Genomic DNA, 16,425 nt, shown 5'->3' with positions numbered 1-16,425 from the left:
TCCCTGCCTGCCCCCAGCAGAAGCACAGGGCTACCTGTGGCAACCGGCTCAGTGCTGACACTTGCTACCTAACTTGCTTACACCACTCTCGTCCCCAACTCCAGCAAAACTGCCCTTCCCAGTCACACTTGCCTCAGTCCAATCATGGTGAGTGTCCACCCCCCAAAAGACGAGTCCAGACCCCTGCCAACACTGCATCTTCTGTCCCAGGAGTTTTGCAGGGCTTAGGTTCCAACAGCAGCGACAATGGGTCTCATTTCACAAGCAGACCAGAGCACACCTAGTTAAATGCGCCACATTCAGGTCTCGGCAAATGACTGGCCTGAAGGACAAAGTGGCCAGGATGAAACAGCAGAACACACACAGCACACGTTGAAAATACTCCTTGAAGTGCTAGGCTCTGGGGAAGAGGGAACATGACAGGACCTCTTCTTCATAAGGCCATTACCCTTAAGAACAGGAGATGTAGTTGACTTTCCTAACACACAGAAACAGGCACCAGAACTCAGACAAAATGAGAAGACAGAGGAATTTGTTCCAAATGAAAAAACAGGAGAGTCCACAGCCAGAGATCGAAGCAAAACAGTAACATGCTTGATGGAGTACTTAAAGCAATGATCATAAGGATACTCATTGGACTTGAGAAAAGAGTGGAAGACATCAGTGAGACCCTTACTACAGAGATAAAAAAGAAACAATCAGAGATGAAGAGTGCAATACATGAGATTAGAAGCACATCTGATGCAATGAAGAGCAGGCTGGAAGAAGAAGAGGAATGATTTAATGATCTAGAAGATAGAGTAATGGGAAGTAATCAAGATGAATAAAAGAAAGAAAAAAGAATTATGCAAAATGAGAATAGACTTAAGGGAACTCGGTGACTCCATCAAATGTAATAACACTAATATTATAGGAGTCCCAGAAGAAGGAGAGAGAAAGGGGAGGAGAAAATTTACTTGAAGAAATAATAGCTGAAAACTTCCCTAATCTGGGAACAGAAACAGATATCCAGATCCAGTAGGCACAGAGAACCCCCAACAAAATCAATAAAAGCAGATCCACACCAAGACATATTAGAGTTAAAATGGCAAAATATAGTGATAAAGAAAAGCTTTTAAAAGCACCAAGACAGACGAAGACAGCTACAGACAAGGGAAACCCCATAAGGTTATCAGGGGATTTTTTCAGCAGAAACTTGACAAGCCAGAAGGGAGTGGCATGATATATTCGAAGTGCTGAATGGGAAAAATCTGCAGCCAAGAATACTCTATCCAGCCAGACTATCATTCAGAATAGGAGAGATACAGAGTTTCCCAGACAAAACCTAAAGGAGTTCATGATCACTAAACCAGCACTGCAAGAAATATTAAAGGGGACTCTGTGTGGAAAGGAAAGACCAAAAGTGACAGTATGAAGGTAGGAAACACAAAAGCAGTAAAAATGAGTGTTTTTGCAAAATATCAGTCAAGGAACTCACAAAATAATAGGATGTAAAATATGAACCCATATACCTAATACGTGGGGAGAAGAATAAAGAATGGGTTTCAACTTAAGTGATTATCAACTTTTAGATATAGAGTGCTATATGCAGAAGATATTATATACAAACCTAAAGGTAATCACAAATCAAAACTACTAATAAGTATGCCAAAAATAAAGAGAAAGGAATCCAAATATATCACTGAAGAAAAACAGCAAACCATGAAAGAGAGAAAAACAAGAAAATGTCAGAGAAAAACTTCAGAGACAACCACAAAACAGGTAATAAAATAGCAATAAATACATAGCTATCAATAATTACTTTGAATGTAAATGGACTAAATGCTCCAATCAAAAGACATAGGGTGATGGAATGGATCAAAAAACAAGACTCATCTATATACTGCCTATAACAGACTCATTTTAGACCAAAGACACCTGCAGATTGAAAGTGAGGGGATAGAGAAACACTTATCATACAGATGGATGTCAAAAGAAAGCCAGAGTAGCAATACTTATATTGGGCAAAATAAGCTTTAAAACAAAGACTGTGACAAGAGACAAAGAAAGACACTATATAGTCATAAAAGAGAAAACCCAACAAGAAGATATAACAATTGTAAATATTTATGCACCCAACATGGGAGCACCTAAATACATAACACAGTAACAAACATAAAGGAACTAACTGATAATAATACAATAATAGTAGGGGACTTTAACACCCCATGTACATCAGTGGAAACATCATCTAAACAGAAAATCAACAAGGAAACAGCACTTTGAATGACACACTGAACCTGATGGATTTAACAGATATATTCAGAACATTCCATCCTAAAACAGCAGAATACATATTCTTTGCAAGCGCACATGGGACATTCTCCAGAATAGATCACATATTAGGCCTAAAATAAGCCTCAACAAATTCAAGAAGATCGAAGTCATACCATGCATCTTTTCTGACCAAAATGCTTGAAACTGTATGTCAACCACAAGAAAGAATCCAGAAAGACCACAATACATGGAGGTTAAATAACATGCTACTAAACAGTGGATGGCTCAACCTGGAAATAAAAGAAGAAATTTTAAAAATACATGGAAACATATGAAAATGAAAACACAATGGTCCAAAACCTTTGGAATGCAGAAAAAGCAGTTCTACAAGGGAAGTTTATAGCAATACAGGCCTACCTCAAGGAGCAAGAAATATCTCAAATAAACAATCTAACTTTACATCTAAAGGAACTAGAACAAGAACAACAAATGAAGCCTAAAGTCAGCAGAAGGAAGAAAATAATAAAGATTAGAGCAGAAATAAATGATATAAAAACTAAAAAACAATAGAACAGATCAATGAAACTAGGAACTGGATCTCTGAAAAGGTCAATAAAACTGATAAACTTCTAGCCAGAATTAACATATAAACAAAATCAGAAAGGAGAAATAATAACCAACACCAGAGAAATACAATTTTAAGAGAGTATTATGAAAAACTATATGCCAACAAACTGAACAACCTAGAAGAAATGGATAAATTCCTAGAAACATATAACCTACCAAGAGTAAAACAGTAAGAAATGGAAAATTTGAACAGACTGATTGCCAGCAAAGAAATTGATTCAGTAATCAAAAAAAATCACAACAAACAAAAGCCCAGGACAAGATGGCTTCACAGGCAAATTCTATAAAACATTTAAAGAAGAGTTAATACCTATTCTTCTTGAACCATTCCAAAATACAGAAAAAAAAGGAAAACATCCAAATTCATTCTATGAGGCCAGGATTACCCTGATACCAAAACCAGATAAAGATACCACACATACACACACACACACACACACACACACAAACTACAGCCAGTATTTCTGATGAACACAGATGCAAAAATCCTCAACAATACACTAGCAAACCAAATTCAATAATACATTAAAAAAATCATTCACCACAATCAAGTAGGATTATTAGTGGGTTGAAAGGGTGGTTTGATATTTGCAAATCAATCAATGTGTTACATCACATTATAAGAAAAAGGATAAGAACCATATGATCATTTCAATAGACACAGAAAAAGCATTTGACAAAGTACAACAGCCATTCATGATAAAAAACCCTCAACAAAGTAGGTTTAGAGGGGACTATACCTCAACATAGTAAAGGCCATATATGAAAAAAATCACAGCTAACATCATCCTTAAAGGGGTAAAACTCAGAACTTTACCCCTAAGGTCAAGAACAAGACAAGGATGCCCACTCTCAACACTTTTATTCAACATAGTAATGGAAGTCCTAGCCACAGCATTCAGACAACAACAAAAAAAGTAAAAGGCATCCAAATTGGCAAGGAAGAAGTAAAACTTTCACTATTTGCAGATGACATGATACTCTATACAGAAAACCTGAAAAAACTCCACCAAAAAACCTGCTAGAACTGATAAATGAATCCAGTGAGGGGATAGAGAAAGGATACAAAATCAATGTGCAGATATCTGTTGCATTTCTATACACTAATAGTGAAGCAGCGGAAAGAGAAATTAAGCAAATTATCCCATTTACAACTGTACCAAAAATAATTAGATACCTAGGAATAAACCTAAACCAAAGAAGTGAAATACCTATACTTTGAAAACTGTAAAACACTGATGAAAGAAACTGAAGATGACACAAAGAAATGGAAAGACATTCCATGCTCATGGATTGGAAGAACAATATTGTTAAAATGTCTATACAACCCAAAGCAATCTACACATTTAATGCAATCCTTATCAAAACACCAACAGCATTTTTCACAGAAGTAGAACAAACAATCTTAAAATTTATATGGAACCACAAAAGACTCTGAATAGCCAGAGCAACCTTGAAAAAGAAAAGCAAAGCTGGAGGCATCACAATTCTGGATGTCAAGTTATATTACCAAGCTGTGGTCATCAAAACAGTATGGTACTGGTATGAAAATAAACACATGGATCAATAGAACAGAATAGAAAATCCAGAAATAGAAAATCCAGAAAACCCACAACTATATGGTCAATTAATCTTTGACAAAGCAGGAAAGAATATCCAATGGGAAAAAGACAGTCTCTGCAACAAATGGTGTAGGGAAAACTGGACAGCAACATGCAGAAGAAAGAAACTGGACATTTCTTACATCATACACAAAAATAAACTCGAAATGGATTAAAGAACTAAATGTGAGACCTGAAACCATCAAAATCCTAGAAGAGAGCACAGGCAGTAACTTCTCTGACATGGGCCATAGCAACTTTTTTCTAGATAGGTCCCAAGGCAAGGAAAACAAAAGGAAAAATGAACTATTGGGACTACATCAAAATAAAAAGTTCTTGCATAGCAAATGAAACAATCAATAGAACTAAAAGGCAACTTATGGAATAGAAGATATTTGCAAATGACATATCCAATAAAGGGTTAGTATCCAAAATATATAAAGAACTTACAAAACTCAATACCGAAAAAAAAATTATAATCCAATTAAAAAATGGGCAGAAGACATCAACAAACAGTTCTCCAAAAAACACACCCAGATGGCCAACAGACACATGAAAAGATGCTCATGATCACTTACCATCAGGGAAATATAAGTCAAAACTATAATGCCATATCACCTCACACCTGTCAGAATGGCTAATATCTATAATACAAGAAACAACAGGTGTTGGCGAGGATGTAGAGAGAAAGGAACTGCACTTGCACTGCTGGTGGGAATGTAAATTGGTGCAGCCACTGTGGAAAACAGTATGGAGGTTCCTCAAAAAGTTAAAAATAGAACTACTCTAAGATCCAGCAATCACACTATTGGGTTTTTACCCACAGGATACAAAAACACTAATTTAAAGGGTTACATGTACCCTGATGTTTATAGCAACATTATTTACAATAGCCAAGATATGGAAGCAGATTATGTGTCCCTCGACCGATGAATGGATAAAGAGTTGGTATATACATAAAATGGAATATTATTCAGCCATAAAGAAGAATGAAATCTTTCCATTTGTAAGGATGTGGACGGAGTTAGAGAAATAAGTCAGCCAGAGAAAGACAAATACCATATGATTTCACTCACATGTGGAATTTAAGAAACAAAACAAAGGAGCATAGGGGGAAAAAAGAGAGAGCGACAAACCAAGAAACAGATTCTTAATTACAGAGAACAAACTGATGGTTACCAGAGGGGAGGTGGTCAGGGGGGTGGGTGAAATAGGTGATGGAGATTAAGGAGTGCATTTGTCATGATGAGACAGATGATGTATGGAATTGTTGAATCATTATATTGTACACATGAAACTAATATAAGACGACATGTTAACTGGAATTAAAATAAAAACTTCTAAAAAAGAATGAAAAACAAACAAAAATTCATTGAATTGCACACTCAAGATTTGTGGCTTTCATTCTATATTTTTTGTCTAAAAAAATGAAAACAAGCATAAACTTTAATTAGTAGGTTTGCTTTTTTTTTCAGTAGTATAAGTTAGCCATTCTGAGGCTACCTTCTATGTTCTACGCTTGAGCAAAATTCTAGGGTTTTGAAAATAATGGGAGGCAGGTCTCTCACTGTCGAAGATTGGGTAACAAATACAGAAAGAAAGAAAACTAAAACTGTGTTGTCCAGTATGGTAGGTATCAGTCGCATGTGGCTTTTGAACCCTTAAAATATGGGCTAGCCCAAATTAAGGATATGCTGTCAAGGTTAAATACACACTAGATTAGGAAGTCTTAGTACAAAAAATGTAAAATATCTTACTAATAACTTTTTATGTTGATTATATGTTGATATGGTAAAATTTGATATATTGGGTTAAATAGTACATTATTAAAATCAATTTCAATTGTTTCTTTTTACTTTTATAACATAGCAACTGGAAAGTTTATGGTTCCATATGTGGCTCATATTTGTATCCACTGGACAGTGCTGAAATACACTGTAGCCTGTGGTGCTGGACTGGAGTTGGAGCTATCATATTCTAATATGTAAACTCAGAGTTCTATCTATCTATTTTTTCTTCTCTAAAATGGCCTGGAAACAATGATATACCAGTAGCAATAAGCATACCTAGCACCTAAATCTTGGTACCATTCTCCATTAAAAGGAAATAGAGTTGCTTGGAGAAATGGCTAATTTCAGGGCTGGGGCAGAGAAATTACAGGATGAGCCTGGAACATCTTATTTCACAAGAAAATAAAGGATTGCTATAAAAATGATGGGCTATATCAAAATGACACAAAAGAATCACTGGGGCTCCCAGTAGCCAAATCTAGGATAATCTGAACATCAATAAAAATGATGATAGCAATGGATTATAGCCTACTGAATAAGAATTCGTGAGTCCATATCCATTATATATACATACATACATACATATATACATACATACATACATACTTCCTTATAGTAGAATGCCAACTAATAAATATAGAAAAAATATGATGGAAGTAGAAAATTATCAATGGATAATAAAACCAGTGGGTAAAAGTTTGATGAGAAACAGCATTATTTACCTATTAATTATAAAGGGGAAGATTTCTTTAGTTTAGAAGAGTAATTTAATAACTTTGCAATTGAAAAAAATTATCACAATAAACTCAAAACGAATTATGTGATCTTGCTGCGTTGGTATTTTTAAACAGCCCTGAGAGGATTCAACCTTCCCTTCCTACTCCCAATTCAGTGAAGGAAAATTTGCTTCCCCCTAAGTTTGGTTTTTGAATGACCATTAGAATCATCTGAATTTTTTTTTTTTTTAATGAAATCTTTGTAAGACATAGGGGCAGAAAGCCTTCACATCTGGAGGCACATGGCACTAGTGGGTACAATTAAAAATCATTTACAAAACTAATTAGCAAATCTGGTCAGGAAACAAATAAGAAAGAGTAATAAAGGAAGTGACACAGTCATTTTTCATAGTTCTACTTGTTATTTTCATGCTTTATAATATCATTTTAAGTAGTGTCAAAAATCTTTTGTAAACCTTGCACTGATACTTCCTAAAATACTTCATGTAATTTTAAAAACCATAATATATCATGAAAGTAAAAAATTTTATAAGAATTGGGCAAAAATAAGAAATTACCTATAAAATTAGATATTCTATTCTTAAATAAACTCAACAATAGAAAAGTATAGTTTATTGCCCAACTACACAACTTCCACATTAAAGAAGCAATACCATTACCCGCACACATGTTGGAGTCAGAACAATTTAAATCAAGTGACAGAACAATTTAAATCAAGGAGTCAGTTAACTGTATGATTTTTGAGCCCAAAAATTTAAAACCCAATTACATGCCAATTGCTGTACAATTGAAAAAAAGAGGATCAAGTGAATTTATTCATTGATTTTTCTGTCTAATTGTTTTAAGATAACCTCTTTTCAAAAGATTTGAGTTGCTTACAGAGGGCATATAGAATATGTTATTCAAAATGGAATGTAAAAACTTTCCATGTTAGAGCCGTGGCAGGTTTGGATGTGAAGAGGAAGTTGCCTGCTTTCCAGAGTTTTCTGAAAAAGCAAAAGACTGTTCATGGAATTGAAAACCAAAAATCTAGTAGTTGACTCCAAGGGAGCTTAAAAAAGACAAAAGCTTCTTAATGAAAGGGTTAAGTGCTATCATAAAGATTGCAGGTAGGAATGCGAGAATAAAATTTGAATAAATAAGATGGAATGAAAAACTGGCAGAGCCTAGGAATCTTTGAACTTCAAATTAACATTTGTCTTTAGGATTAAAAGAATCCCAAATCCTTCACTGTCCAAAACTTCTTGGCCTTCGCTGAAACACTTCATAAGGACTGTGAAGTAATATATTTCACAGATTCCCTAGCCCTTAGAAGACCAAGAAAAAAGTCATCCTGATCTTTTGGTAAACATGGATCATCTGCCATAAAAACATAATCATCAGATTTACTTATCAAAGCTTTCAGAGTTGCAAATAATTTACTGAGTTCTTTACAGTGTATTTGCGGCATGTATTAAAGAGGAGATACTATATTGCTTGTGTGTGGGTGGAGAGTGAATGTTTGAAAAGACCAGTCCTCCTCTTTAGTTTCTTTTTTCCTTTCTGAGGATGTACAAATGTTGATTTGAGCCATTTGCCAATGGAACAACTAATGGACATAGGTATATAGAAAATGTGTGTGGAAAATAGCAAGATTGGCTATAGAAGATTTTACTTTTCAGTAAAATCAACTGAAGGTATCTACAGCGACTATTTAAAAAATACGATTATCTTTTCTTTTAATTTTAACACAGTTTAAAACATTACAAAAGAAAAAGAAAATTCAGACCAAGTTGGAAAAGAAAATAATGTAAACATGCCAACTCTGAGCACTGTCAGAGTTGCCACGATCATTTCAAATCTGTGTTGAGCATCCTGGCAGCCAGGACAATGAGCACACAAAATTATAAAGCTTTGTTATTGGAATAAGGAAATATCCTAGTTTCTCAGAAAAGGAAAGGCTTTCCTTGATTTAAAATTAGAAAAATATTTCTCATGTGAAGAAATAATACATACTATAGTATAGTATAGACTATCTTCAATTGGATTTCTATTGCTACTATCAAATGATTGTCTATGGCATTTGACAGTAAAGTATTGCTCGGTGAAGGCAGTCCTAGGAGGGTTAAGGAAAGTTCACTAAGCATCCAGTCTTCCTGTGCTCTAGGAATAACACATTACACTCTCTAAGGTACATCTAAGTGAATATGTTTTTCCACTTGATTATATCACGTCATATAAACGTAGTCAATGGAATGAAAATTCATTGATTAGTTTGTTACATGAACATAGACACAAAAGCTCTGAAAGTTGGAGAGATTTTAAAGATTTCTTAGTCCAGTAATAAATTAGAGCAGCTAATGTCCTAAAAGTCATCTCTGATAATCAGTATAAGAACTTGGCTGGCACACCATAATGGACAGTGGGATCATTCTCTCACAAGTCCATCTGCTCCGCTGTTGGAGACAGCTCTTTTTTATATAATGCTGAAAACTCCTGGACTGTAGTTTCTACCATCTTTTAAAGTCTGTTCTCCAGATCAACAGAACAAACCCTTCAAACACCAGAAGACACTTTTGATTTGCCACTTCTGCCTCAACTTCCCTAAGCTAAACTTCTTCAGTTTATGCTATTTGTCCATTTGAAATGATGATACTACTACGTAAAAGTCATGTAACACTTTAAACTTTTTTCAGTGCTTTGTATACATGATCTCATTTTGCCTTTATACTACATCTCTGAACGCTGTACAACAGGTATTTCACATATGAGAAGATCAGCTTGCCCAAAGATTGTATCACTGGTTTATGCCAGAATATAGACTAGAAGCTTGATCTCTTCACTTTCTTCCTATCTCTGAATTTAAATGAGCATTTACACAGACTGAACACTCACTAACCACAGTAAACATTTAGGACAAAAAATTTTTGAAGGCATTTTACTAATATTAAGAAAATAATTAGGAAGATACATTTATGGTAATTAATACTTAAAAAGTTACAAAGTTTTTCCAAGTGGCAAGAATTTTATATGGGTGTTTAGAATTTCAAGAAGATATATTAAGCATTTCTCTTCTGTTTCCAGCTAAGAGTTTTGACCAACTATAGGTTTGAGTTCAGGTTAAATTTTCTGATCATTTCAACTGTAAGAAAATATACCAATATAAACCCCCTGGTTTGCCAAAAAGAAGTAGAATTCTTAGAGTAATTTTAAAAATGTGTGAAGGTTCAGATACTGTGTTCCTGCTGGTTTTCCAATATTCATCTTCATCCACTCATTTGTTGAGTTCCTGGGCATCTGCTGATTCCTCCTCTGGGATCTCAGCAAGGAATGTCAGAATTCAAACATTTTTCCTTAAACAGCAACAATAAAAACTCACTGCATACATAAAACTTCACCTGTTGGGATAAAATCCTTGAGGCCTCCTAACTGAATAGAAGGCCTCAGAACTGAATTTAAATACACGGAAGCAGCAGCTGTTAATGGTACATAATTAAAGTATCAGCTTTAAAATGTGCCTCCAACGGCCTTTCAACAAAGTCCGATTTGAAGAACCTTCACTGTGCTGAGGAGGTGCTCTGCTGAGCCCGAGTACATTGACAAATGGAGGGCTCTCCATGAGGGACACCCTGGCCGTTATCTGCTATAGATGGAAGTGTGTACTGACGACAGAACTCGGAGTGCAATCTAACATTGTTGTGACGGGGCAGAAGCAGAACTAGGGAGGCTCTCCACCTCTGTGGGAACTGGAGCACCAGGCTTTGATGATGTGATGAGCTGGGACTCGGCGGCAGGCTGGACTACTGGAAATATTAGACTGACTACATGGTCGGTTTGAGTAGAATGAGCCTGCTTTTTAGTTTCTTATTTCCTTTCTGAATGTCAAGTTGAGCCATTTACCCAAGGGACAAACTAATGGACATAAGTATATTGAAAACAAAAACCAGTAATTATGCCCTCTGGCTAAAAAATGGTCACAGTCAAAAAGGAGCAGACTGGGAAGCCATGAACAAAATTGAGATCAACCAGCCTCTCCTTGAGGTATCGATCCAGCCACCAGCCAGTCCCAATTCCAATTGTTTATAGTCTTGCAGGCAATGGCCAGTTGTTGAGCACCAGTGATTCAAGCTACCATGTTACTGGTGGCTCCTTCACCTTGCATATTGCTAGGATTCTTAGTAAAGAATAGCATTCCCTACTCCCCAGTCTCTGGTGTGTTTTCTTTCTGGAAGCAACAGAATCATTGGCAGGAAGCAGGCTTTAGAGTGAAACAGTGTACTTTTAATCTAGGTTCTCCCACCCTTTAGGATGAGGCTATGCCTGGCTTTTGATGTCTTCTTGTATTTAGAGAGACCTCAGCTGATATAACATTCCTGGCCCCTTCACTCCTTTACCACTCTGCCTCAGGGAATGAGGAGCAAATTATTTGATTGGTAGATTTCAGAAGAGTAAGTAGGGTTTGCAGAGCTCAACCGCTGGCATGCTCTCCTTCCTTGCACATATTCATGTCTTTTCTTCTGCGCTGGAAGTTTTAAAAGGGGCGGACCCCACAGGAGGAAACGTGTCCATCTGGCCTGGACTAATGGATAAGTCTGCCTATTTCTGAGATGCAGTATCAGGAATCCCGCAGTTGCTGCACTGCTAAGCCACATTATCCCTTCCAGCTTTAATCAGTAGTAAGTATGGTATTCTGATCTCCGTTTGTCCTATTCCTTGTCTATCTTGTAAGTGGCTTACAACTCAGAACCACTTTTTAACTGTGTTGACCTTGGAAAAGTTATTTAACTATAGTTGTTATTATCCACTCATGTTTGTCAAGTTTTTGAGCATCTTCTGGTTCCTCTTTTGGATGTCACCATTATTTTATTAAACTGGCAGGACTGTGAATGTAAAGTGCCTAGCACAGAGCTTTGCATTCAATTAAAGTTTGCCTTCCCTTGCTATTATTTTAATTTTAATTTAGTCATCCCTACATTTTTTAAATTCCATCTTCCTTTTAACTTTCTCCAATAATCTTCTATCTCTCCTATCTTCAACACTTTCTTATTAAATCTTTCTGTTGCTCTAAATCAACCTAAATTTTGTTCTTAAAATATAATCCCAGGACCAGAAGCATTAGCATCTTCTGGAAATTTGCTGGAAATGGAAACTCTCAGGCCCCAACTCAGACTTACTGAATCAGAAACTCTGGGGGTGGAGCCCAGCAATTTGTGCTTTAACAAGCTGTCCAGGTGATTCTGAGGCACATAAAAGTTTAAGAGCCAAATGCCTATATCATTCCGTTTCTGTTCAGTTCTATGACTTGTCTCTGCCTACTTTTCTTTTTGTGCTTTAGTCTCCTTTGTAATTACCAACCATTTTGTTTGGTTATCATTATCAATTGTTTCATACCTGAAAGCCCCCATCGCCATCCAAAAAGGGAAACAAAAGTTAACGATTTTCCCCTTAAGTGATTTAAAATTAGAATCTACAAGTCTCTTATATTTTTTCCACTCCTAATTATTATATCTGATTTATTGAAAAGCCAGGCAACTCAGTATGCTTTAATTTAGTTTACCAGGTGTTCATTTTCACAGCCATTGTAAAACATAAACCCACTCACAAATCTGTAAATCTTTGCTCTGTGTTTTGTTTTTAATAGGTAAACAGAAAAATCTCATATCACAGGAAACTACAGGTAGTTTACTACTGAAAAAAAAAATTGGTTTTCACAGTACTGGTTTCCCAACAACTTGAAAAGCACCAGGCAATTCAATTATCCTAAAATTGCCATCCAATTTGTTTCTCTGTGGGAGAGCTAGTATTCTTATTTCATGAAGACCAGGAAATTATCTGCTTTTTGGAATATGTGAGTCTTTTCCTTCCTATTTTTGCTGAATCTCTGAAAGAATATTTAGGGGCAGCAGGGATGGGGGAAGGGTTGGGACTGGGGGAAAGGGAAGAGGTAAAATGGGAGCTGACAAAAAAGGTGTTTTTCATTTCAAATAACCCCAAAATATCACAATTTGTTAAATATACTTTGAAATTATCCTTTGGCAAATTTAACCTAATGCTTAGGTCCTTCAAATAATTGATTGGTTTGGGTAATTATTAATTTCCCTCCCACCAGTCCTCAAATGCTTATGCAATTAGTTTTCAATCAACAAAATTTGTAGACATGCATGATTTTATAATAAATTAGTATTAATGTGTAACATTTTGAGGAAATGTCATTCTCCTGCCATTCATTATGAGGCATTTTTGGGGAAGCAAGTCATTCACTTAAACTGTAATGAAAAGCACTTAGTATTTATTAGTGTGTAGGAGGCTTGTTCTCAAGGGAGTATTTCACAGCTATTATTCATTCAATCTTAGTTCCCTGGGAGGGAGGGAAAGGGAGCCTTGTGAGCCAAAGTCAATGAGTTGAGTCATTGTTCAGCTCCATTCCAAAGGACTACTCTGTTTCAGCCCCAGGTTCAAGTTAAGATTCTCTGGCTCAGGATTTTCTTTGTGATCTGGTCCCATTGGCAACAGCTCAGACATCACTTGTCTGTTCTCTGATCACCTTCCTGGGAGGGCCCTGAGATGCACCCATGGAACAAGAAAACTTCATGAGGAACAAGGGCCTTCCTAGGTAAAACAGACATTCCTAGAGTTCCACCTTCGGATTTCTTCTGAGATCCCCACAGTACCCATGGCCAGATGTTCTTATTTTCAACACTCCAAGTTCTTAAATTTGGTGGTAGTGATGATAGTGGTCCTCCTTTCTGCTTTTATCTTCATTGATTTCTCTCTTTTGTACTACCTTCTTCTTATAGAAAGGGCACTTTGGTCTTATTTGTCTCAAGTCTTTTTTCTATTCCTAGCCCATCAAGTTCCTTCTGGTTTCCTTTGCTCTACCAACCAGTCTGAACTGCAAGACAAGTCTTTTTTTTTTTTTAAAGATTTTATTTATTTATTTGAGAGAGAGAGAATGAGAGACAGAGAGCATGAGAGGGAGGAGGGTCAGAGGGAGAAGCAGACTCCCCGCCGAGCAGGGAGCCCGATGCGGGACTCGATCCCGGGACTCCAGGATCATGACCTGAGTCGAAGGCAGTCGCTTAACCAACTGAGCCACCCAGGCGCCCAAGACAAATTATTTCAACACTGTCTTTTTTAACACTCATTCCACCCCTTAACTCTTCTTGAGTCTTCCACATTAATACCAGTCCCTGATCATCTCAACTTTCTTTTCCATCCCCGTATCTAAGCTGCCAAACTCTGGGGAAAGATTACAAAACCATATCAAGTAGTTTTTCTCAGCAGTCCTTTCAAACCCTCCGGTGGACTTTGTACAGCTTCATGCAAGACATTATTCATGTCTCCTCCTGAAATGCCTCATCACAATCCCATCTCCCTTATTCTTTAAAGGTGATCTTACCACTTGTCATGACACCCGTTTCTGCCTCCCCCCTTCAAATTTTGTGCTTCCACTCTTTTCTTTCTTTACTGCTTCAGAGGGAGTTTTGCCTTTTCTCTCTTCAACTCTGTCATCATCCCACCTTTCCCTGTTCCTCTTCCTGACATTGCCTTTGCTCAGCTCTGTCCCTCAGTCTCCTCTTTTCACCTTTCTCCTGGATGCTTCTGTTAGGCCTACAAACACTCTCAGTACTTTCCTATGAATAACAATGAACAAGCAAGCAAACAAAAGTCAACTTCCCTTGGTTTTACAATCCCTTCAGATTGTTATCTTCTTGGTTTCCTTTCTAGGGCAAATCTGTTCGCTCCTGGATCTCCTGAAAACTGGCGAATGCCACATTGTTTCATCAAAGTTGCTCTCAGAGGCCACCAATGACTTCTAATCACCAAATCCAATGAAATGTTTTATTATTCAGTTTACCTTATTCATTCTGACATGTCTGTTCTTACCAACTCATCTTGAACTCACTCCATTGCTTGGCTTCCAGGAGACATACCATGCCCTAACTGTGCCTTCCTTGCTTCTGTCAAGGATTCTGATTTCTTCCTCTCCCAACTTGTCAAAAGTGATCTTCCACGAGGTGCTTTCTCTAGACCTCTTTAATCTCTTCCTTGACTTCACCAACTCCCACATTTTAAACTGTTGCTTCTTGTGGATCATTCCAAAATCTAAATTCCAACTGCCACTGGACATTTCTACCTTGGATCTTTTAAAGAAAGGGTTGGAAACTTTCCATAAAGGATAGATAGTAAATATGTCAGCCTCTGCAGGCCATATGGTGTCTGCTATGATTACTAAACTCTGCTGTTGTAGTGTGAAAGCAGCTACAACACATAAATGAGTATGACTGTTTCAATAAAACTTTATTTATGGACACTGATATTTGAATTTCATATAATGTTAATGTTTTACAAAATATTAGTCTTTGGATTTAAAAAAATTAAAAGTGGAAAAGTCATTCTCCACTCTTAAGAATACAGGCAGCAGGCTGGATTTGGCCCACTGGCTGTAATTTGCTGACCTCTGTTTTAGATGCATTCCCATAGTCACACGTTCCTCAGCCATTTACTACTCCTTCCCATTGTGATAGTGTTTCCTCTTTAAGCATGTCTTTATTTTTATTTTAAAATAAAGAGTTTTATGCCGTGTAATATCCTGCAGGTACAGACTTCCTTTAGAGTGGGCTTGGGGAAAACAAGTATGGATACAGCACTCTTATTTCAGAAAAGGAAGTTGAGGCCCAGCTTGGATTGTCATAGAGTTAAGGAGTACTAAAGCCACCATTAGAACTCAGTTCTCCAGACTTTTTGGACATAAATTGTCACACAGCAGTCAATTGCCTATAATGTGTGGTTTATATCTTTCAATACAGAAAGAAGTAGAAAACCTGTCAAGGCTCTTTTCAGCTCTATAATCTATACTATACCGCACCCTGCCCCTCCATAAGCATGTTCTTTTTTTTTTTTTTTTTTTTGGTCAGTCTGATGGCTCATTATGATGCTTTTACCTAGATTAGTCAGGCAGCCAGGAACTGGTGGAAGAGAGGCAACAATGTTTACTAAAGCAGAGTTCCACAGATGTCAGTGTAAGGTTGAAGTAGAAAACTTCATAAGTGTAATGAAGATCTAGATAACAACTACCATTATTTTGGTACCAGCAGAGAGAATTAAAGCTCAGTATTGTATTTTAAAAAAAAAAATGCATTTGCTATTAGAAAGAGAGAATGGACGATGTTCCTATAGCTAATGCCTAATTTATCATCTTCCATGTATTTTCTCAGAACTCACTTGGGGTTCTGAGTATTACACTAAGAATATTATAATATTCATTTAGTTTTTATGAGTTTTATGAGATCATAGATTATGCTGTAATCCCTTTTCTACCTCTTCAATTTTAGGATTGAGAGAAATGAATTCACCCTTATGTCATTCAAACGCCACGTTTGTTTTTTTAGCCATAGGCTAATTTCGCACTATTTATTTTAACTTTCATATTTT

General features: G+C 36.6%; 1 protein-coding gene; it reads right to left on the bottom strand.

Annotated features, from left to right (window-relative positions):
* Positions 1–16,425, bottom strand: part of LMNTD1 (lamin tail domain containing 1) — a 425,473-nt gene that overhangs the window by 394,969 nt on the left and 14,079 nt on the right.

This window comes from Mirounga leonina, unplaced genomic scaffold (genome assembly GCF_011800145.1).
Source record: "Mirounga leonina isolate KUSES-001 unplaced genomic scaffold, KU_Mleo_1.0 Mir_201, whole genome shotgun sequence".
Lineage (NCBI taxonomy): Eukaryota > Metazoa > Chordata > Mammalia > Carnivora > Phocidae > Mirounga > Mirounga leonina.
The sequence above is the reverse complement of the archived record's forward strand: the minus strand, read 5'-3'. Positions and strand labels throughout refer to the sequence as shown.